The sequence below is a fragment of the Macrotis lagotis genome, chromosome 2, assembly GCF_037893015.1.
Source record: "Macrotis lagotis isolate mMagLag1 chromosome 2, bilby.v1.9.chrom.fasta, whole genome shotgun sequence".
Taxonomy (NCBI): Eukaryota; Metazoa; Chordata; class Mammalia; order Peramelemorphia; family Peramelidae; genus Macrotis; species Macrotis lagotis.
This window is the reverse complement of record NC_133659.1, coordinates 170479434-170485407: the sequence shown is the minus strand read 5'-3', so window position 1 is coordinate 170485407 and position 5974 is coordinate 170479434. Positions and strand designations below refer to the sequence as shown.

General features: G+C 37.5%; 1 protein-coding gene across 8 annotated transcripts in view; it reads right to left on the bottom strand.

The window, feature by feature from the left end:
• Positions 1-5974, bottom strand: part of BCAS3 (BCAS3 microtubule associated cell migration factor) — an 851656-nt gene that overhangs the window by 94820 nt on the left and 750862 nt on the right. The window lies entirely within an intron of this gene.

The following is a 5974-nucleotide window of genomic DNA, read 5'->3' as shown; positions in this document are numbered from 1 at the left end:
GTACTTTAGACAGATTTAAAGGAAGAAATATAGTGAGAATTCTCCTGGAAGAATCATTACTGACTCTGGGTCCCCTATTTAAGGAATTCCAGATTGATATCCTAGAAAAAAAACAGGAATAATTTCTGAGGTCGAGATCTGAAACTTGAAAAGAGAGACCCAGAGTTTTCTGGTCATCCTCCATTTAGCATTACACTTCTTGTGTAAATTAAAGCAATTTTGAGATACTATCTCACACCTACCAGATAGGCAAATAATATAGAAAAGGGAAATGATAAATGTAGGAGGGGATATGGGAAAACTAGGACATTAATACACTGTTGGTGGAGTTGTGAACTGATCCAATCATTCTGAAGAGCAATTTGGAACTATGCTCAAAGAACTGTAAAACTATGGATTATTCTTTTCAGCAATATCATTACTAGATCTGTATCCCAAAGAGATCATAAAAGAGAAAGGACCATATGTACAAAAATATTTGTAGTGGCAAAGAATGAGGGGATGTCCATCAACTGGGGAAAGGCTGAACTAGGTGTGGTATATGAATATAATGGAATATTACTGTTTTATAAGAAATGATGAGCAGGCAGAGTTCAGAAGAACCTAGAAAGACTTAATGCTGATCAAAGAGAGAATAACCAGAACATTGTACACCTTTACAGGAACATTGCGCGATGAACAACTAATTCTCTTTTCAGAAATACAGTGATCAAAGACACTTCTAAAAGACTTGTGATGGAAAATGTCATCCACATCCAGAGAAAGAACTATGGATTCTGAAAGCAGATCAAAGCATACTATTTTCAATTTGTTTTTTTTTAGTTATTCCCTTTTATTCTTATTCTTCTTTCACAGCATGACTAATATGGAAATATATGTAACATGATTGTGCATGTATAAACTTTATCAGATTACTTTCTATTTTAGGGGAAGGAAGGGTGGGTGGAAGAAAACTTTACAAAATGTTGAATGTTGAAAACTATCTTTACATATAGATGGAAAACAAATAAATTAATTATAAAAATATGAAAAAATAAAAAATATACTTCTTTAAGAGGATACTTCTCTCCCAACCTCCCATTAGGTCAAATAAGTCCCTCTACAAATCTTTTAAGGAGACCAGGAAAAATTCTGAAGGTTTATAGCAGCTTTTCTCAAATAGCAAGTTAACTATACTTGATGTCTCCATACATGATTTAGCCAATATAGACAAACTCTCCACTGCAGGTACCCATTTAAATATGAAGAAACCAAAGTTCAGAGTTTGATTTGCCAAAGGTTACAGAAAGAGGATCTGATTCCAGGCTCCAAGACCTGAATTCTAGAAATTGTATTCTGCCTGGAAAGGAACTGCAGAGGGAAGGAAGGGGTCATTGTCCATAATGGACCCTGTCCTTTTCCTGCCCTGTGGGCCAGTTTCTACCTCCCCTCTTCTCCAGTCCCTTGAGGGCATAATATGCAACTTCATTAAGGTATGGAAAATCCCCTGGAAGCCAAGAGAAGGCTGGAATTTTTCAAATTCTAAGAAACTAAGAAAAAACAAAACAAAACCTCCAAAATCCCCATAAAAGCACAGAAACTTAGAAATGTACAGAGTATAGGTTTCCAATCCAAATTCAACTGAAGTCTAGCCAGGGTTGGACTGTTTATAAGGGAAGTCTCTGATCATCAACCCCCACAACCTTCCTCTCTTCCAGTTCTAAAGCTCCCTACCCACTACAGATGCCTAAAGCTCTTAGATCATTTGTAGATAAAAGATGACTGCCATATTCTCAGACTAGTGGACTGAGACTCACATAGTCAGTACTACTCACTCCACTAGATTTTCCTTAATGACTCAGCACTCAGGTATTCTTGAAGAGGAATAAAACTTCTCAAAGTCCTTTGTTTACATTCCAATAGTACATAATATTTTAATCATATATTCTTATACTAGTGCTCAGATTATGAGAGCCATCTTTCTTACAATTGCTACTACTATGTGTGTGTATGCATATGTGTGTGTATATATATATATATATATATATATATATATATATATATATATATATATATAAATTTACTTATCTGGGTACATGTTGAATTTAAGCTCCTTGAGGGTGGAAAATACATGTTTTTGTTCTGGTATTTCCAGCATTTAGTACTAACTGGCTTATAGTTAAGCACTTAACAAATGCTTTTTTAAAGTTCTTAATATTGTTATTTTATTTTTTTCCAATTACATGCAAAGACAGTTTTCAACATTTGTCTTTTTGTAAGTTTTTGAGTTCCACATTTTTCTACTTCTCTTCCTTCCCTCCCCTCTCCCCATGACAGCAAGTAATCTGATATGGGTTATATACATATCATCATTTAACAAATGCTTGTGCAATGAATCTGCACATGATTTCCACCAAGAACAAGGGATATTCCCTCACAAGTTTATATGTTCCTACAATGACAATGAGCTGTGAATGCCATAACACCCACAGGAGCCCAAGATTCAAGGATTTCATTGGGGACAACAGTAAGTGAGAGGTTGGATGGTTTTTGCAGGTAAAAGAGCCTTAAGAGGGAAATTTTGTAATGACCTAAGTCATTTCAGTTATTTGGCCTTTAGATGTATAGGAAGAGGAGTTGAAGAACAGATATGGAAATGGAAAAGTAAAAAAGATGTAGATTACTTTCTATTTTAGGGGAAGGAAGGGTGGGTGGAAGAAAACTTTACAAATCCCTACCCACTACAGATGCCTAAAGCTCTTAGATCATTTGTAGATAAAAGATGACTGCCATATTCTCAGACTAGTGGACTGAGACTCACATAGTCAGTCCTACTCACTCCCCTAGATTTTCCTTAATGACTCAGCACTCAGGTATTCTAGGGAACTGGGAGACCAACCCAGGAAAAGGAAAATGGGATGAAGTTCTAGAAGGGATATCTAAGGCAGCAGGTTAGATGAAAGTGTAGGGTATGCTGGAAGGAAGTATCAAAATTTATAACTTCCAGGGGCAAAAGACATTAGTTGAAACACTGTCATTTACTTTGAAAGCCTTGAATATATAAAGCCCCCTCTCCCTCTGGATCTATAAAGATGCCAAGTTCTGGCAATAATAACCCATAATGACTTAGAGGTGATTTTGAAAGTTAATTTTAAATTTTTTTGAATAACAAAAATTAGTGATTCTTGCAAGGCATGTATAGTTCTGACTAATAATTCTCTAAACACTTGTTTCCTCTGGTCATAGCTGATCCAAGTCATATGTGCATATATACAGCCATCCATCCAAATCTTAATAGTCACTGGGCTAACTTCAAGGTCTAGCTAAGCCCTGTCACCAATCGTGCTTTGTAGCTGATATTCTTCCTACCATGTCAATGACTAAGGGACACAGGAATGAACAGAATAAGCAGTTTATAAAAATTAAAGGGAAAGAGGGAGGAAGAAAAAAGGAGGAAGGAGAGGTAGAAGGGGGGGGAAGCATTACAGCATCAAAACTCAGTTAAATTTGAAGTGCAGGAGAAGAAATCACCAGACCTGCTTCACCAATGCACCGGAAATACTGACACCAAGGTTGCACAGACAGAAACCAAACTAAGTATCAATATGGGTCAAGTAAACTTTAGAGACTATTTTAGTGTTACTGTTTAATAAATATATTCTTTTCTACGTTGAGTTAGCTCTTTTACTTTTGTATGATCTTGTGATTCAAATTAAGAAAAAAAAAACAAACAAGATTCAGGTCTACTGGGGACACAGCAGAGCTGAAACTAGGGAAGGGGATCCAGGGCTTTTCTCCAGAGCCCTGAATTTAGAAAGCTTCTGCCTGGCTGTGTAGAACAATAGAGGTTAATACCTAGTTAGAAAGAATTCCAGTTATCACTTCTACATCACAAGGTTTAGGGGTGTAGAGCCCCTCTACTTTGGAAAATCCACATAAACATTTTTGGCACTCCCTTTGTAACAGAGAAGTCTGAATTTTTTTTTCTGTAAATACTGTAAGTACCATAAGGATATTTATAGCACCTTATTGTAAAATTTAGGTTAAGCATTTTTGTGTGTCATCTGAGGCTTCCACAAAACTCCCCCAAAATTCCCACTTAATTTCCTATGTCAACGCACAATGGGGAAAAGTTGTAAGCTGCCTGTTCTTTTTTCTCTCCTTTTTAGTCACCCCCAGCTGAACTCCATGCCTAAATAGTGAATTTATGGCTTGACTTAAAAGGTAATTTGAGGGCAAGTTTTGCACTGTTTGCCCCAGGTGTAAAAATTCCTAATTATAGCTCTGAGGCAGCAAATTAATTCTATCCATTCCATTATTTATTTCATGATTTGGTTCAATTCAGTTTCAAGGGAAACAGAATACCCAACCATGGAGGTGACTGAGACCACCCCACTTCTCTTGCAGTGGAGAAGGTGAAACAGCCAGAAGAAAAGAGGCAAAAGTAGGCCTAACCTGGCTCCTAGATGGCTCCTAGTCCACTGAGTGACAGATTCAGAAAACTAAACATTGATAATTGGGAAACTGATGATTGCTCTTTTCCTCGTTATTAGCAGGGACACTGGGGATTAGAGAAAGGCATTAGAATTTGACTACTTTCCTTTTATATAACTTTCATAACAGCACCATAGTTAAAGTGAGAGAACTCTGAGCCTTGAAGATGGAGGCCTGTGTTCACTGGCATATAAGGGAGGAAGGGCTGTTCTGTATATGCATGGACAGAGGGGAGGAAAGGGGTCTCCTTTGAAGTGAGGAAAGTATATCCATTTTCTGTGCAAGCCATGGTGGACCCAGCTGGCAATTAGAAACCAGAACTCCCAATTCAGCCATTCATGCAAAATTTCATAAAACCCTCCATGCTCATATTTATTATAATTAATAATATGGAAGACGACTAATCCCTGCCACATGGCCCGGACGTGGCTTCAGAAATTCTTATTAAGGAAACATGTGTATGAGGGTGTAGCCCGAATAATATAGTTTTTATAAGGAAAAAAGTGTTTCAAGTAAAAAAAATTCCTTTAATTTTATGCATCCTTCAACAAGTGACTCCTCATTCCTTGCATTCATAGCTTCCTCTTACAAATTACCATTTATGGTTATTTACTGATGGAGGCCCCATGGGCTATAGCTCACAGTAGTTGCTAGACCCCATTCACCTCTCTGCTCCTTTATCCCAAATGGTTGCTTCTGGATACAAATCACTTGGGGGGTACCTCAACTGGCATAGTATCATAGATTGATTACATCTGCTTCATTTCATAGTGCATGAAACTGAGGTCAAGAGAAGCTAAGTGATTTGTCCAAAGTCAAATGGGTAGCAAGTGATCTGAGTGGGCTTTGTTTAGTGATATCAAAGGAGACAGTGACATATCTATGTCCTGTGACAGATGCAAAAGGAAAAATTCTCCTTCAGCAGGTATCTGTCCAATTTGCAATAGTGGAGAATTGGCAGCTGGTCAAAGTAGGGGTTAGAGTAAGATAGGGTTCTCCTATCTTAAGGAGAAAATCAGTCACACCTTGACTACTCTGAATTACTGTATTCATTTCATGCTCTTAGTTATGCTCTTTCCCCTACTCCATTTCCAAACTCATTTCTGCCCTACAAAAAGGTAACTTGAGACTTAGCATTGCAGAATTTTAAACCTATGCCATTCCAAACTTCCCATACTGGCTTTCCTGTAAAATCCACACCATTGCTTCCATAATTCAGCAACTCCTTCCAATGGAATGAGAAAAGGAAGGAAATAAATTCTCAAGGGCATCTTTTGGGTCTGGGGAACCCCAAGAAGATGTTTACAGATCTTTAAGGATCACATATAGTTTCCCCCAGGGCCATGTTTTCTTAAACAGACTGAGTTGAAGATTTATATCACTCCCGATTCCAGGGATGAAGAGTATCTCTTCAATGGAAAAAAGAAAAATCACCTCTCATTTGGGTCAAGAATTATGGAACCTAAAAGAAACCCCTAACTGGGCAGAAAAGGCTGCTAGG